This window comes from Ochotona curzoniae, unplaced genomic scaffold (assembly GCF_017591425.1).
Source record: "Ochotona curzoniae isolate NIBS_2020 unplaced genomic scaffold, NIBS_Ocur_1.0 contig_64, whole genome shotgun sequence".
In the NCBI taxonomy this organism is placed as follows: Eukaryota; Metazoa; Chordata; class Mammalia; order Lagomorpha; family Ochotonidae; genus Ochotona; species Ochotona curzoniae.
In genome coordinates, this window is record NW_024466502.1 from 20,664,764 (window position 1) to 20,684,099 (window position 19,336).

Sequence of the window (19,336 nt, forward strand, 5' to 3'; positions counted from 1 at the left end):
ATTTACACAAAGGAGAGACAGAGAGAAAGATGCTCCATACTCTAGCCCACTCCCCTACTGGCCACAACAGTTGGAGGTGAGCTGTTGTGAAACCAGAAGCCAGAAGCCAGGAGCCAGGAGCCTCCTCCAAGTATCCCTTATGGGTACAAGGTTCCAAGGCTTTGGCCCATCCTCCACTGCTTTTCCAGGGCACATGCAGGGAGCTGGGAGGAAAGTGGAGCAGATAGGATTAGGACTAGCACTTAAATGGGATCCACGGCAAGGTCTCCAATCACTAGGCTATCACACCAGGCCTATAATTTTTGTTTTAAAAGAACAAAAATGCAATGAAGAAGACCAGAAGGAAAGAGTTGTCATGTCTGTCACGTCACACTTTTCCCAGATGAAAACAGCATAGCAAAGAGGAAGACAGTTCCCAATTAGAGGAGGGACAGCAGGAGACCAGGAAGAAGCTCCTGGCTCCTGGCTTCAAATTCACTCAGAACTGGCCTTTGTGGCCACTTTGGGAGTCAACCAGAGGACAGAAGATTTTTCTCTCTGTCTCTCTTTATCTCTGTAAAATTTAACTTTCCAATAAATATAAATAACTCCTTAATTAAAAAAGAAATTCATAGAGTTTTTTTTTTCATTTTTGAATTGGACTACATTGCACTTTGAAACTGGACTACATTGAGGCTGGCACAACAGTGTAGCGCACTTATCCTCTGAATGCAGTTGCCAGCATCTCATATGAGGTCCAGTTCATGTTCTAGCTGCCCCACTTCTCATCCAGCTCCATGCTTATGGACTGGGAAAGCAGTGGAGGATGGCTCAAGTGCTTAGGGCCTGCACCAACATGGGAGAACTGGAAGAAGCCCCTGGCTCCTGGCTTTGATAGGCTCAGCTCTGGTTATTGTGATCATTTGGAAAGTGAACCAGCAGATGGAAGATATTCTCTCTCTCTCTCTCTGCCTTTCAAATCAAAATAAATAAATTCTGATAAAATGAAATTGGATCCTATCAAGAGCTGGTTTGTATCAAGACACAACATAGAGGCTGGCGCTATGGCATAGCTGGTTAAATCACAGTCTATAATGCCAGCATTCCATATGGGTGCCAGATTGAATTACAACTATTCCACTTTCTTTTTTATTATTATTGTGTGAGACAATTCCATAGGCTTTGGGATTTCCCCTCCCCCTACAAGGTCCCTCCCCCCACCAACGTTTCCTCTATTATCTCAGGGCATAGTCCTGCGTGAACAGTGATATGCCCAATGTTCCACCACTTAAGTGCATTCTGACATTTTAGGTATGGACAACGACAGAGAATTCAGCATCCTGTTGTCAAAATGCGATTAACAGTTTCATTCCATTCATCTTTGATTTGGAAGTAGAGATGCATGCTATATTGTGTCTTCACATCTGGATATGATAGTCTCTATTACAGTTATTATACATCTGTTAAATAAAAATCCATAAGACAAAATCCACAACAGGATGGAAGAAAATTTACAACGGGAAGTTAAATAACATGCTCCAGAATCATCTTTGTGTCGTTAAAGAAATAAAAACGAATATAAAATTCCTTCTTGAAGAAAAAAAAAAATTGCATGGAATCTCTTAACCCCTGCATCTGCTTCTCACTCTTTTTTGAGAGTGTTATGCTTTTCTTAGTTGTTTGTTATCCATTCCCCAGTGTCCTCATATTCTAAGATTGAGATCATTTTATGCTCCGTTGAAGAATGTGGTGCCATCTTCATCATTCATGCCATTTGTTTTCTCCTTTTGCTTTTGAGCATTTTCATATATACATCAGTGAAGTCACTGTCATTTTAAGGGTGTAACTCACCCTTTTTTGGAGAGCCAGCGGTGTGTGCCGAAAGTGGTCTCTGTACTCTGATCAATACTCACATTGGGACCTTCATTTGGACATGATGGATCACCTGTCTCGTCATTCTTGAGGAAGGAGTAATCACTCTTATCCAAGTAAATACAAACTCCCAGTCAGTTCTTCTAATGTGATTGATAACCAGGGTTTTGATAGTGACTGTGACTTCCGCACCCATACAAGGAACTACCATGCAAAAGGTCTGTACAGCTCTCTGTGTGCCCAGAGATCCAGCTACCCAATACCTACAAATGTGGTGTTGTAGAGTTCCCTAAGTTCTTGTGCCCAATATTTCCTCTACCCGGAGTTACATAGGTGCTCCTATGCACCACAAGATTACTCCAGCCTTGCAGAAAAGGCTTTATTCCCTCAGCAACTCTCTATGAGATTATTGTATAGATTCGCCACTTCTCAGGTCTGTGGATGAACTTCTCTATTCCCTATTTGTGTCCAGTTTCCACTAATTCTCCGGTCTAAACTGTAATTTAATGCAGGACACAGACCTACTTTCTTGCTGGAACCTGCTAGCTACTTTTTTTTCTGTTGCTGTTGCTGGAGCATGTTTGATGTTAGGCCAGTCATATGCTCTTTCTAGAACCAATGAAATGCAATTGTAGTATCAAATTATGCAGACACCCCATGGAGACCTGGGTTTTTGCATGCCAAAATTGCTTTCCCACCACTTTTTGTGATTCCCCCAGTGGGATCTCATCCATCAGAGCCTGGCTTCTGCCTAAAATGATGCCCGCTAGCCAACAATTTAGCCACTCCATCATGAAAAGGGGCAAGGGCGTTGGAGTTTCTGTTCCACTCCACTCATGTCTGCCTGCAAGGGCTTCCCTGCTCTAACTCAATGTGCCTTTAAACAATGGATAGGAAATGATAGGCTATCGCCTGCTGCTCCAACGACACCTCTTCCCACTGTGTTTTGATGCACTTGGGTAGCAGACAAAACTCTGGCCCCTGCTTCACATTCCAGTCAGTTCTGCCACATTCCAGAACCTTGAGGTTTTCAGTGATCTCTGACCTGCTGAGTAACCACAATCTTCACCCAGATGCCTCTTCCTGCCAAGCTCTTTATCTCTACCCTTTTTAGCAAGCTATTTCCCCTCAAATGAGGTTTCTAAATTCAGTAGAACTAGAAAGAACACATAAGAACATGTAAGAGTAGGAGGAGAAGAGAATCCCTGTACCTACAAAACTGTATCATGGAAAATAATAATAACAATTGAAATACAAAAATAATAAGAAATTAAAAAACACATATGAGCCTTATAAACAGATTGATGAGAACAGGGAGTGTTTCTACATAGTTTTTTTAATATTTATTTTTATCTAAAAGGCAGATTTTGCAGGGAGAAGGAGAGACAAAGAGATCTTCCAGCTGCTGGTTAACTCCCCAGATGATCACAATAGCCAGAAATGAACCAATCCAAACCAGGAGCCAGGAGCTTCTTCCAGATCTCCTCATAGGTACAAAGCCTTAAAGACTTGATCCAATCTCCACTGCTTTCCCAGGCTACAAGCAGGGAATTGCATCAGAAATGAAATTGCGGAGAATCAAGATGGTAGAATATGGTAAGGGCACATTTAAACAGATATATTAGCCAGTATGAAACAAAGAGGGCACATTCTAGGAAATAGGAGAGGACAGAACAACAGCAGAGGGGTATCTGCAGACTAACAGATACAGGAAAGTAGCGGACACAATGGTGCGGTGTTGCAGTGATGGATACTCCAGTGGCATTCAGTGAGCTATGATTTGAATCGCACCAGCAGCCAGAACTAGACCAGCAACCAGGGGGAAGGGACTTTCACTGGGAGTTCCAGAGGTAAACCCAAACAACAAACTGCTCGTCCTGCTGGTCTGTTTGATTTGATCAGGAGCAGAGACAGAGCAGCAGATTCTGACGGGCAAGGGCTATGGACAGTTCCATGCATGCACTGAGTTGGGAGTGAATTCATATCTGACTCAATGAACTGCAACAAGGTGGCATCCTACAGGTCCCACCCAAGATAGTCCCGGGTAGCCCTCAGACCTGACAGCCAGCAGATCAACAACTCTGGTAGTGGCACATCAGGAACCATTTTGTATGTTGTGGCAAAGAATTTAAGACTGTAAAGGACAAGAGTAAGCAACACATGCACTGAGCTCGGCAAGAACTCACTGACCTTGTTGCATTGCATTGGGCCACAGAAAAATAATACCAACTATGGCATCGTATGGGTCAAAATAGGTTCGTCTGGCCCTCAGACCTGACGGCCAGCAGGTTCTGGCAAGATTATCACCAACAACAACCTAGCCATATAGGACACCTGGTGTCTTCCTAATCCTGGGACCTACTCCAATTAGAAGTGGGAGAAAGGTCATACAGACAATGGTGCAGCCTCAGCATTGTATCACAGGAGGTGGACAGTGATGAGCCAGGAGCTGGAGCTATGAAGCCCATGGTGAATATCTAAAAAGAACCCAGACCTAGAACTTGCTTGAGGGAGTAGCACAGCTAATCGTAAACAAGGAGCCATGTACAAGCTGAAATAAGTAAAATCAAACTGTAGACCTGTGGGTGACACAACTTAGAAACCTGCCCCAAGGAGAAGACTCTGACAACCAGAAGTACAATTACCAAGAGCAAAAGAAAAGACAGAGGTACAATAAATATTACTGAAAACTCCCCTGCAAAGAAGCAAAACCCTATGCCAATGTCAGAGTTAACTGAGGAAGACATCAAGAAAATGGGGCATACAGAATTCAGAAAATTCATTTTAAAGCTTCTTATCAATGAGAAGCACGTAAAGCAGGCATTCAAGGAATTCAAGGAATATGCCACACTGGAAATGAAACAAATGAAAGCTGATACATTAGAAATGAAGAATACAGTGGAGTAAATTGAAAGTACAGTGGAGAGTCTCCAAAATAGAATTAAGGAGGCAGAAGAAAAAATCTCAAAATTAGAAGTTATTAGAAGATATTTGCTGTCACCAGGAAAAAACAAACAAAAAAGCTGTAAGTAGAGCTGGATCAGGCCAAAAAAAGTATTCAAGAATTGAAAGAAACTATTAAGAGGCCAAATGTAAGAGTTATGAGAGTTCCAAAAGGTGCAGAAAAAGAAGCTGATTTTACAAATATATTTAATGAAATAATAAGGGAAATTTTCCCTAATCTAGAGAAAGAATTGGGAAACAGCATCCAGGAGGGGCATAGAACTCCCAACAGGCTTGATCAAAAGCGATCTTCACCAAGACACGTGATCATCAAGCTCTCTTCAATTGAACATAAGGAAAAGTCCTTAAATGTGCACTTGAAAAAAATCAACTGACGTATAAATGAATGCCAATCACAGGACACCTCTCATAGGAAACTGTACAGGCAAGAGAATGGAGTGACATATTCCAGATTCTAAAAGCAAAAAATTGTCATCGCAGGGTAATGTACCCAGCAAAACTTTACTTTGTCTTTGAAAATGAAATAAAATTCTTCCACAGTAAACACAAGTTAAAAGAATATGCCTCTTCCAAACCTGCCCTACTAATGATACTTCAAGATGTTCTCATGACAGAGAAGAGGAATAGCGCCCACCAAAACCACAGGCAAATTTGAAGAACATCCCAGTAAAATAACAACAGAAGACTAAATCAATGAACAACCCATTGCTAAAATCACAGAACCAAATTACTACCCATTCATATCAACGCTGAATGTAAATGACTTAAACTCTTCAATCAAATGTCATAGATCAGTAGACTGGATCAAAAAAAAACCCATCTATTTGTTGCCTACAATAGACATCTCTCACCAACAAAAATCAGCAGGAACTATATCTCATGGAGTTTGATTTTTTGTTAATTTCATTTCTTCAAAATACTTTCTTTTGATTAATTCTTCAATGGCTCATAGATCATACAGTAGCATCATTTCCTTCAAGAAGGTTCTTGATTTCTCCAGTGACACATCATTCATTCAGTAGGATGTTATTTAACTTCATGGTGTTGTTAATTTCTTTTTTTTCTTCCTGTTGTTGATTTTGTATTGTGGCTTTGCATTTAAGAGAATGTATAGTCACTGTGTAATGGAGACTATCATATCCAGATTTGAGGATACTTGCAGTACGTATCTCTACTTACAGACAAAGATGGACTCCCAATGAAACTGTTTACTGTATCTTGACAATAGGATGCTGGACTCTCTGCCAATGCCCATGCCCACAATGGTGGACATATGACTGTGTATGAAGAACTATACTATAGTAATGATACGGGGGAACTCCGTGAGGGGGGAGAGAGTAGGGCAAGGGATAAGGGAAATCCCACAATCTATGGAATTGAATCATAAAATGATAATGATAAAAAAAGTAAAATTAAAAAAAAAATGAAATAGCCAGTATGCAAAATGGCACCCAGATGAATACTGGCATGGCAGGCTGAGGCTTAGCATACTACACCACAGCTTCAACGCCCACTACATCTGTTCTTTATTCTTATAAAAAGTAAAGCTAGTTGTTAATAATTTTATATAGTGTTTCTATTTAATTGCTACACAGAAAAAGTGTCTGCTATCATAAAATTGTCACAATTCTCAAGTTTGATCATCAAAGTTACAAAATCATCAGATAATTCAAATCTGCTTCAACAAAAATTGTTTCTACAAAAAGTTTTCGGCTCATCATACAGCATTCTGCAGAATTGCATTATGCTCTTAAATCATATAATTCACATTCCATTTACATTTGGAAAACTGTTTGTAGTTTTAATGTTTTTTCAGAGAATGTGGCCTAGCCTTAATTATCACACCACATCTTGAGTCTGTAATTTCTTTAGTGTGATCAAAGCTTACTGCATCATACTCTTGCACACTGCATGTCATCAAATACATAGCATATCGTGCAGGTGGAATTATCAAATCAGAGAATAAAAGCTCCTCATTATTATTTCTGGGATATTTCAAAACTTGGCCTCTGAGAATCGAGAGTATAGCTTCATGATGTTCATTGCATTTCTTTTCCAAATATTCAAATTAAGTCCTCTTCTGAAGCCTGATGAAGCCTCACCGTTTGACATTATCCCTGCAAGTCAGGAACTCTCACTCTAAGCTAACTGGGAAAGTCTAGGAAGGAACACAAAAAAGGAACATGATGGAAAGCGGTGGCTGTTTGGTTTTGATTCTGTGCTTGTATGTAGATTTTGCCATGTTCATTCTAGAATGCAGCAACACCAGTTCACAAAGAAGGCCAAACACATCAAAGTCAAAACCCACAAGTTGGTGCATCTTTTTAAAAATATTAAGGTGGTGGGCCCAGCGCGGTGGCACAAGTGGTTAAGGTCCTCACCTTGCACACCCGGGATCCCATATGGGCGCCGGTTCTAATCCCAGCAGCCCCACTTCCCTTCCAGCTCCCTGCCTGTGGCCCAGGAAAGCAGTCGAGGACGGCCCAAGGCTCTGGGATCCTGCACCCACGTGGGAGACCTGGGAGGCTCCTGGCTTCGGATTGGCATAGCATTGGCCGTTGCGCTCACTTGGAGAGTGAATCATCGGACGGAAGATCTTCCTCTCTGTCTCTCCTCTCTGTATATCTGCCTTTCCAATAAAAAATAATAAAAATAAATCTTTAAAAAAAACTTAAAAAAATAAAAATAAATAAATAAATATTAAGGTGGTATACTGAAATATAATTAATATTCATTAAATATTTCTGGATAATAGTTAGAAAATAGATACTTAAGTAGCCCCTTGTAACAAAAAGTTTACTATTCCTGTGCAAATCATGTAGTTATAGAAGTTTAAACCAGTTTCTTGGAAATCATATATGTTCCCTTTTGCATTTTTGAAAATGTGTTAAAAACTATGAAGGCTATACAAGGTTCAGGGATTATCACACACATCTATGATTGACTGGAGTAGAAGCTCTAGAAACACAGCAAGGCTAAATTAGTTTACCACTGCATTATATCTCCTTGCTTTCTAATTTCCTAAGCTAATGCTAACTCATTATAGTCACTTAGTTCACTTGAACCAAGTAACCCAGAATATGTCATGCAATCTCTCCTTTGCCATCACTACTGCCAATGCTCACACCACACCCCAACATTCATTTGCATTTGATTAGGACCTGTTAAAAGTAGACAAACTCTCTTAAAGTCTATAGTACTGCATGGCTGATTGACAAATTTGTACATATACATCATAGAATTTCCTATACAAAACTGAGGGAATGAATACATGGATGAATGGCTGTAACCTAGTAGGACAACTGAGACTTCTGAGAAAATAGTCCCAAGTGTTCAGATGTTCCATGAAACTCAAAGACTAATAATAACATAGCCAAACTCTGTCTGAATGCTGCACCTCTGTCCGCCAGGACTGTGCATCATGGGTTTATTTGCTTTTGCTCAGCCATTGGCTCTTCTGAAGGCAGTGATCCATGAGTTGGAGTCTCCCCATCTGTTCCACTACCCAGAATTCAGCCCTGGTCCTATAATTCTGGCATGTCTTTAATCCCTGTACCATGTCAAGAACTTAACTATTACATTAAATAAAATTTTGATTGCTTTAAAGTTGCAGGGCTTATATGCTTCTGTTTAAAACATTTTTGTTTTTCAGACAAACGTGATTTCTCTTCTCTTGTACAGCTGGAGTGTTGCAGATCAATAATCTAATAGAACTTTAATTAAGGTAAATACAGTAACAACTTTTAACTGCCCTGTTTAACATGAAATGGACAATAAAAGCAATCCAATGTACATGTTCTTTAAAATACATTCCTAAATATACAGCTTGAATGCCTCCATTAAGTTCTCAGTTAAGATTTGTTTTATTTATTTGAGAGGCAGAATGACAGAGAGTAAAGAGGAAACAGAATTCTTCCATTCACTAATGCACTCGCCAAGTGGCAACAGTGACCAGCACAGGTCCAGATCAAAACCAAGACTCAGAATCCACCTGACTCTCCCACACCCATGGGACACAAGCATCCAGGCCATTCCCAACATCTTCCTAACACATTGGCTGAGAATAGGACTGAAAGCAGGGCGTCCAGAAATCCAACTGGCACTTGGATATGAGATCCTACATCACAGGCGTAGGCTTAACCCATGGTGTCACAATGCTGGCCCTTGACCTTACTCTCAATCCTCTGGATTTTTAAGAGATAAAACAGAACCTTATCTTTTGGAAGACAAATTTATTTCTTCTGTAAGCCTTCCATAAATGTGAGAGTGCTTCAAAAAGTTAATGAAAATGAAATTGAAAAGAAATCAGTTTGGCACAAAAATTTCTTTAATTTCATTTATTGTATTTTCTAAATATACATGTTCTATGAATGTTTTTAAAATTTCTTGGACTGGCGCCATAGCCTAGCAGTTAAAGTCCCTTCCTTGAATGCGCTGGGATCCCATATGGACACTGGTTCTAATCCCAGCAGCCCAGCTTCCCATCCAGATCCCTGCCTGTGGCCTGGGAAAGTGATTGAGGATTTCTCAAGGCCTTGGGACCCTGCCCCCAAGTGGGAGACCCAGCAAAGATTCCAGGCTCTTGGCTTTGGACGGGCTCAGCTCTAGTCATCACGGCTGCTTGGGGAGTAAATCATCCATTGGAGAATCTTTTTCTCTAACTCTCTCCTCTCTGTATATCTGACTTTGAAATAAAATAAATACATCTTTAAAATACATATATATATGTATTTTACCTTTTTTTTCTTGCAGTTACTACAAATGCTGCCATGGTTTGTGTGTATAAAACTCAACAGTGGAGGGCTAGTACTGTGGCTAGGTAGGTTAAGCCAAAGCTTGTAATGCCAACATTCCATATCAGAGTGTCAATTCAAGCACTGGCAGCTCAGTTTCCCATTTGATTTCCTACTATCATGCTTGGAAAGGCTACAGATGACGGTTCAAGTACTTGGATCCCTATTATCCATGTAAGAGACCTGGCTTGGGCCTAGTCCTTAGGGTTGTTAGCACCTGGGAAGTAGAGCAGTTAATGAAAGAGCTGAATCTCCCACTTACTCCTTTCTTTATCACTCCCTCCTTCTCTATCTGCTATTTTGGAGAGAGAGAAAAAGAAAGAAAGAAAGAAAGAAAGAAAGAAAGAAAGAAAGAAAGAAAGAAAGAAAGAAAGAAAGAAAGAAAGAGAGAGAGAGAGAGAGAAAGAAAGGAAGGAAGGAAGGAAGGAAGGAAGGAAGGAAGAAAGAAAGAAAGAAAGAAAGAAAGAAAGAAAGAAAGAAAGAAAGAAAGAAAGAAAGAAAGAAAGAAAGAGAAAGAAAGAAAGAAAGAAAGAAAGAAAGAAAGAAAGAAAGAGAGAGAGAGAGAAAGAAAGGAAGAAAGAAAGAAAGAAAGAGAGAGAGAGAAAGAAAGAAAGAAAGAAAGAAAGATAGATCAAAGAAAGAATGAAGGGAGGGAGGGAGGAAAGAGGAGCTTCAAATAAAAATATCTGCATAATATCTGACAAATCAGTAACATCTGTGTACTCTAAAATTTGCAAGGGAAAAGTTCTTTGGAGTTATGAATTTATCATGTAGAAATATGCTTGTCAATTTTTCTGAGCCTTCCTGATGAAAGCTCTAAATTCAGAATGAATGAGAATTCCCCAAATTGTAAACACTCCCACAGTGTTTGAAAACTTTAAGAACTTTTTTTAAAGGAAGTAGTCCTTACATCAAAACTAGAACCCAATTTAGACTTCCTGAACAAACAGGAAAGAAACAGCGGAAAGCAGCTGAATCCTCCACACGATAGTAACTCCACCACTCAACTGCCTCTAAGTATTAAACTCTCAATTAAAAAGAAGTGCTTTATGATCAGAACTTTCTTTGGCAAGTTGGAGAAAAGCACAGCACTTGATCCTAAAACATATCCCTAAAATATGAATAAAAATTTACTTCCATTTCACGCCTTCCCCAAGGATGTGATGTTTGGCAAGCTGTCTTAGAATGCATCTCTCTTCACAGCAGCTCTACCAAACTGAACCTTTCTGCCAGATGAATTCTACTGTTCCCTTCTTAATCTCTTCTTCCCGGGAAAGGGCAAACCTTCTTGAAATCAGTCATGGACAGAAGACCTGATCCAGTAAGTTGGTTTTTTTGTGCTTGTTTGTTTGTTTGTTTGTTTATTTCACAAGATCTCAGACCTCCAGGCCATTTTTAGAATAAGCATCCACCACCAGAAGAGCCTAGTGGTTGCGTCTCATTCTCCGGACATCCTAAATTCTCAGCTTCTTCCCCATCCTCAATCGTAAACTGTCTGGTCATGGAAAATGGAACTACATGGTGAGTTCATAAGGGTCAAACATTTTGCAAATCCATATCTACTTCTTATGATAAGTGTTTTCCATGAACCCTTTAAACACATTTCCCATAATTCTTGATATATGATTCTTTACCTCTACCACTCAGTGACGAGATAGCCCTAACCTCACTTTGTGTCTGCTTCTTCTGATGTAAAATGGATAAAACAGTAGTATCTCCAGCGTAAATTTTTACTGAAAGCAGTAAATACAGGTGGAATTTAAACGTTATCTGACAAATAGAAAATCCTGTAGGAAGTCCTGTATTATAGTGTTAGTACAGCCTAATACAGAGCCATTGCAATCCCTTCTTGAATGTTCCTCTTTCATTTTTCCCTCCATTTCAATATCCCACTTTTATACATATGCAATCATACAAATAAATGTACACACCAACAGAAAAAACCTCCTACTATGCCACTTCAATAGGAATTTACTGTCTAACAGTTTTATACCACTTACGAACTTGTGCCTGTTATGAATAACATAAAATACACATATTTTAAAATCTTGGTCTTATCACATATTCTTGCTTAGGATTTAGACACAAATTTATGGGCATTATTTTAAAGTTGGTATCATTAATATAATGCTAAAGCTAACTTCCCTGTTTTGAGGAATTACAAAGAAGAAAGAGAAAGAACAGAGGAAGGAAGGAAGAAGAAAAGATGAGGAAGGGAGAAAATGGAGAAGGAATGGACAAAACAAACACACAACTCCTGTTAAAATCATAAAACATCAAAATTCACTGTAAAACAATCTTTTTTCACATCTTATTAAAACCCATAAGGAAATGTCATTTGCCACAGTAAGAAAAACAGATGGTGGAAGGAGAGAAAATAAAACTGAAAACTGAGTTAAAATGCCATGGCTAACATTTTGGGTCCCTCTGACGTATCCCTATATCAAGTCATAGCCTCTCAGACAGCCACTTTCTTTATTGCACTCACGCCTTCCAACCTAAAATAGTTTCACAGGACTTCTAAAGTAAGAAGTGAGTGGTGTTTTGAATGTGTGTTTGCGCACAGTTGCATGTGAGTGTGTGAATGAGGCCAGAATGGGAACAGTGGAGGTCATTCAAACCCGTGAGACAGGCAACCCTGACCCGGGATGCTTTGCCAGCAGCGTAGTGATTCATCTTCCTTTCAGGCACAAGTACATCAAGTCCTCTGTTTTGCTCTTAGTTCACATTTGTCCTCTTTAAACCGGTGAGTCATAAGTTGGAAATATGTATGAAATAAGCAAGAATATGTCACTGAGTTATTTCTGGTAGTTCAATATACACATCCTGGGACATCATGCATTTGAAAGGCAAATTTTTAAATATGAGAGTTTTATTAAAAAAGAGTACATAGAGTCGCTTCTGTAAGGGGAAAAAAAAGAAATCAGTTGCAAGAGGAAATGGGATTCTGATAAAATGCTTAAGATTTGGAGAAAGGGATAAAATATTTCTTCCTTCTTTTTAAAAGGATGATTTTCTTCAGAGGAAATTACACAACTTCTTGATCACTCAAATTATCAGTTAAATATTCTTGCCAAAGTTTAATGGGAGACAAATTACATCTGATTTATTGTGAAGCTTTCTCACCTCTTCACAGAGAATATGAACTTCCAACACTAACGCAGACAAAATGCTTGTTTCACAGCTTCCCCCCAAACTTTGATTTCCCAGGAAATCAGATAATCAAATAATTGAGCAGCTTTAGCATGAGAAAATAGAAACCTGAAAACAATCCCATATAACCCAATGATTACCAAGGCAGGATTTTGACACCGATTCATTTGTTTACACTTTCCTTAACAAGTTCTATGTAGACAAAGCAGGGAAGACACAAGTTCACAAGACTGACATTAGCTATTTCTTTATAGACCAATGAATCAAGGTAGTCATTAATGTGGAAAGATGGACATTGCTTAGATAATTAATGGGACAACATAGACATCTGCTAAAGATAATAAAAATGATGTCTGAAAAAAAATCAGGAGTGTTAAGAGCAGCAGAGATGAGTACTTCTCTGAGTCTCAGGGAAGTAGTTGATGGCAACCTGAAGATTTTAAATTTAGCTGAAACTCAAGGATTTGAAAGATAAGAAGTATTTGCAAGAATAAGCCAAGCAAAGAGGATACCATTGCTTGATCTTGAGGTTGCAAAGAGAGCAGAGTTTGAGACGCCACCAGAGAACTGAAACTGACAGAAGACTGAGAAGGCAGGAATCCCAAGAGGAAGACATTGTCCAAGTTTTTCTGTGTACTGTGGACAGTCCCCAGTGAATAACCACAAGCAGGCAAGATAAATGATTAGATGTGCCTTTTGACAGATAACAAGTTGTTTTGCAAATAACTTTGTGGTTTAAAAGGGAGGACAAACAAGCCATTTCCTGTGGCTACTGAGGTTCTCCAACATCTTAATCTAGGAGGGTATCTACAGGGGATGGGAAGAAATGTGGACAACGTGATGGTAAACTGAGAAATCTCATCTACAGGCAATGCCTGTTGCTATGCATGTTAGACACAGCTGAGTGACAGAACTCATAAAATGGCAACGGAAGAGGGCCTTTGTGAATTGCTCTCTGTGAATTGTTTAAAAGCAGATTGGGAGAAGTATTTGGGCCAGAGGTGAAGACATCGCTTGGGATGCCTGCATTCTATCTTTGTCCAAGTCCCCACTCCACTCACAATTCCAGCTTCCTGACAAAATACAGAGAAGACAAAAGGTGTTTATTCTATAGTTGAGTGCCACCTCACACAAATAAGAAGGCCCTGGCTTCTGACCTGACTCAGTCCCAGTTATTCCAAGTGTTTGCATAGTGAACTAGCAGGTAGGAAATTCCCCCAAACTCTGTGTGTGTGTGTGTGTGTGTGTGTGTGTGTGTGTGTGTGTGTATGTGTGTGTGTTATTTGCCTTTCAACTAAACTAAATAACTAAAGACTAACTCCTTTTTAGAAAGATCTATGATTTTTTTTTTAAATCGTTTTATTTAGTTGCAAGGCAGTTACATAAAGAGAAGGGGAGAGCTCCTCCATTCACTGGTTCACTCTCCAAATGACAGCAATGGCCAGGGCTCAGCCAGCACAAAGCCAACAGTCAGGAACTTCATACAGGTTCCATGTGGGTTCAGATGGACAGTCACTTGAGCCATCTGCTATTCTCCCAGGCACGTTAGCACGGAGCTGGATGGGAAGTGGAACACCTTGGACTTGAATCTCAACTTGGAAAGATAAGAAGTTAGTCCCTTTAGTAAAAGCTTTAACTTGGTTTAATGTATATATTTATACATTTCAACTAGTTTTCCTGCTCTTTTTGTTCCTTTAACCCATAATTTTTTATGAAGTAGTTAAGTTCACGTTGGAATCCATTGTTGAAAGACTCTGGTGAGGGTGATGGTGGGACAGAAGGAACTGATGTTGGAAAAGGCATGACCCTGTCTAACGCAGAAGTGATAAGATGTGGACTTCTTTCATCAGAAAACAATTCTATTATGATACATGGAAACAATATACTTTAGGAGTATAAATGTAGAAGAAAATGTTTATTGATTTTAAGCAAAAAAAAGCTTGCTATACTGTTTAAAAAAGCTTAATGTACTGTTATAAAAAATTGTAAATCCCTGCCATCGTGCACACATTTAGGAAATTTCAAAAATTTATGAATGATGACAGGAAGCATATTCTATTATGGAATCAAAAGATGCTAGTTACTCACCATCCCAGGATCTCTTGCAGTCAGAGCATTAGCAAAGCTGTATGAATCACATGTACTCATGTTTGTCCTCTAATAAAAAAAAAATTGTGGCCCAAGGCAGGGACACTGTAAAAGTACTCTTCCATTGGTGCCAACATCAGCAGCTGCATCTCTTTTTCAGGAGTAGAATAGAAGAAGCCTACAGCCAAATCCAGGGACCACCAGCTGGGATGTAGGTGGGATATATATCAAGGGATGGTTCTCAGCACCGGCAACAATTGTGCTTCCCCCAGACCAGTTAATTAAATGATGTGATTTAGTTGTGACTCTTCTGTATTAAATATAAGCCTGATTATTCTAGCTTTTAATTAATTCTAGAACTTGAAATATTCACTCAATTAGCTTCTCTCCTGCATCTGTACTTGGCCTCCAAATGAAAACCTTTTTACTGATATAGTGATTATTCTTCAGCAACAAAAGACACACTAGTGAGAGGATTTTCACAGGTGAGTGACTAAATGCAGGGCAGGACAGTGGCCTCAATGGAGCAGTAAGCTAACCATGATGTCACTGAAGACGCAAAGTCTACAGGATATCAACATACCTGAGAGAAGTGAGGGAATATTTAGGTTCTGCAAAATTTCTCTGTCTGTATCAGAAAAAATACAATTATTTATGCAATTCAGAGGGAGATGGAAAGGGTCCTGCTCAATATGTAATATTTTAAGTTATTCTCTTTTGACTTCTTCTTCTAAAAGTTTTGTTGTTGTTGTTGTTGTTGTTGTTGGAAAGGAAGATTTACAGAGAACAGGAGATACAGAAAGAAAGATCTCCCACTCACTGGTTCACTCCACAAATGGCCACCATAGCCAGAGCTGAGACAATCTGAAACCAGTAACCAGGAGCTTCTTCCTGGTTTCCCACATAGGCACAGGGTTCCAAGGTTTGGCGCATCCTCCACTGATTTTTCAGGTCATTAGGAGGGAGGTGGATTGGAAGTGGAGCATCCAGGACACAAACTGATGCCCATATGGGATCCCAGCATTTACAAGGGGAAGATTAACCAATTGAGCCACTGTTCTGGACCCTTAAGTCCTTGATATAATTTACACAGGCAGAATCATAGACAATTGATTAGTTAACAGTTACATGTACACCTAAGCTAAGTAAACAAGAAATCTGCCAATAACCTATCAAGGAATGAGCTTTGGGGGAGTCTAGTGTTAGAGCATAGTGGATAAAACTGTCCAGCTGTCCCACTTCTGATCCAGCTCCATGCTAATGTGCAGGAAAACACTTGGTCCCCTAACACCCATTTTGGAAACCCAAAGGACCATTTCAGCCATCTGAAAATTGAATCAGCAGGTCAAAAATCTGTGTGTGTGTGTATGTGTCTTTCCTTCTTTCCAACTCTGACTTTCAAATAAATGAATAAACCTTTAAAAAGAAGAAATGATATTGTCAAATAAATCACATATAATTAGTACTAATAGAATGCCAACACTTGAAAGCTCTAATTCTAGGAACCCTCTGTGAGTTGCAGGTTTAGAAAACATTAAGGTATTCAGAAACCCTGAAGAATCCTTGATCCGCTAAAGGTACTGATTCAAATTTTCAACTAGAACAATTATGAGGAAATGAAGAATATCAACCATCTTCCTTCTTTATTCTAAGACTTCATTCTGTTTAAAAGGTGAAGAGACAGAAGTTGAGGGGGAAAAAGATCTATCATCAACTGGTTTTCTCCACCATATGGCTGCAGTAGTCACAGCAGGCTGAAGTCAACAGCCTGGAACTCCACATGGCTCTCACACTTGGGTGGCAAGGACTAAAGCACTTGAGCAATCCTCTGTCGTTTTCCCAAGTCCAATAGTTGGGAGCTGAATTTGACATGGAGGATCTGGTGCCATGACATACGAGCTAGCCTTTTGCCTGCAGCGCTGGCATCTCATGTGGGTGCCGGTTCATGTCAAGGCTTCTTTACTTCTGATCCAGCTTTCTATTTATGGTCTGAAAAGGCAGAGAAGGATGGCTCAAAGTCCTTAAGCCCCCATACCTACATGGAAGACCCTGGGGGAGACTTCTGGCTCCTGGCTTCAGATCAGTTTAGTCTGGCCATTGTAGCCATTTAGGGAGTGGATCACTGTGCAGCAATACTTGCCCCAATCATTTTCTTTCTGAATGATAAAACTTATTTAAACTGAAAAGGTTTTGGAGGAAAGAATGGCCAATGTATTGTTTCCATTGAGAAAGCTTTTTCTCGTATTTTAGAACTTCACAAAATGTGCAGATTTCACATGGCCTTCCAGACTGTAGACTCCACATCATTTATTGTTGTGTGGCTGAGGCCTTTAAAGTTTAAATTATGAATAATATCAACATGTTGCAGAGGGGAAGAACTGTGGTGCACCGAATCAAGCTGTACACAGGACATCAGCATCTTACATCACAGTGGTAGTTTGAGTCCCAGCTGTTCTGTTCTTTGATTGAACTTCTTGTTAATACGCTTGGGAAAGCAAAAGATACTTGGGCCTCTAACACCCTTGTTTGAGACACCGATGGAGTTCATGGCTCCTGACCAGGGTCCTGGCACATGTAGAAAATGAATCAATGCATGCAAGACTCATTTTTGTGTCTCACCTCAGTGCTTTGTCACTGTTTTTAAAATAAATAATTCTTTAAAAATGTACATAGTTTTTCAGCCAATCCTTAGTATTTTTGCCCATTAAAAGCAATTTGAACGTTGACATTGAAGTTATCAATGAATCATGTGTCTGAGCTTTAGCTTCTACTTAAGCAATTTTCTAGAGGTCCCTCGTACAGGTAACTACCCCAAAGCTGCTATCTCTGGAACCTAGGAGCTATGCAATAAAATTGGAATACTTAACTCCAAGATAATCTTTCATGCCAATCACTACTTCAAATTCATCTTCTGTTACATGCTATTATTTACCACAAAATATTTAACATCTTACTCATTTTGGTTTAACACACAGAACACTTTTTAAGTATGATTAACAGTTCATTTTATATATGTACCATATACTTTTTTACTTGAAAAGCAGAGTTACAGAGAAAGAGAGAGAAGAAGACACAAAGAGAGCGAGACCTTCCACCAACTGAGTCATTCCCCAGATGGCTGCAATGTCCAGAGCTGGGTGGAAACAGGAGCTTGCTCCAGGCCTCTCACCTAGGTGCAGGGGCCCATGTACTTGGTCCATCTTTCCCTGTGCTCCCAGGCACATCAGTGCACGTGTGGGATGCCGACACTGACATCACCACCACACCAGTCCCAATTAACACATAGTTTCAGTGACTGGCTGCTTTCTATGACCCCTGTGTTCATTCAAGACTCTCAATTTTTGTCGTTTGTTACATTTTGTTGCTTCTTCAAATTTACAAAAATACAACATTTTGCCCAAATTTTTGACAAGTGTGGATTTGACTATAAAACCTAAAACAGTCTAATTCTTTCAGCTGACATCTCCATGGTACATTCATGCCAATAGGCATACTTCCACTCATGCTGCTGACATAAAAACTGGCCCTTGAACCACCTGCCAGCGCCCAGCAGACACGCAGCCTCAGAAGGAATGCTGGCCAAAGGCAACACAGGAACACCAGTGAATGGAGAAGTCTTAATGTGACCACAAGCCAAAGTGGGGAAGCCCAAAGTACATAATTCCAGGCTCCAATCCCCACATATTCTTTCTTCATAGAATAAGAACTCTCCCCAAATGCTGTGTGTGCTCATTCCCAATCAGTCCAGTCTGACCCAGCAATCCTGCAAGCATGACCATGAGGGGATTGACATATCAGGCAACCTCCAGCTTGGCCTTGCATTGTTGGTAAATCTAATCCTCACATCCCCTTTGTATAAGCAAAGCTCTGAAAGAATTTGGCAAGGTTCCATGACATTTTCAAAGTGACCTTTAGCTCTTCACAGCTGAGTACATTTCACTTTCTTCTGGACTAGAAATTTCTGAATTTCCGATAGCTTTTGCAACAAGACCCACCTAGGATACATGGACCTCTACACTGATTTCACAGTTTTCTTCATGTCTGTGACACAGCTGACATTGCCAAGGGAACAGGACAGCAACTGACTGAAAGTAATCAGTATTGGACTAAGTGGTCCTACCCCTGTCAGAAGAAGCACTTACAGGGATCAGTATTCTGGCTTATTAATCCTTGTTAATTTATTTATGATTCTACACAGACCTTAAACTCTCATTTTAAGTGATTTGCAACCACTTTGGGAACTTAAAGCATCATCTAACTGTAATTAAATGTACATTTCCAGCAAGGATTTTCCCTGTAAAACTCAAAACTGCTTAGCCATGTGTGTGCCTGACATACACACTTGCGTGTCTGATATGTGGGACTTCAAATGAATTAAACCAAATTCTAACACCTTCCACCTACCTGTTTATCACTCAACCATTTCCTTTTCAGTTAGTGCAAGTTCCTCATTCTATTACTCAGCTCAACATGTAGTGTAATCCTTG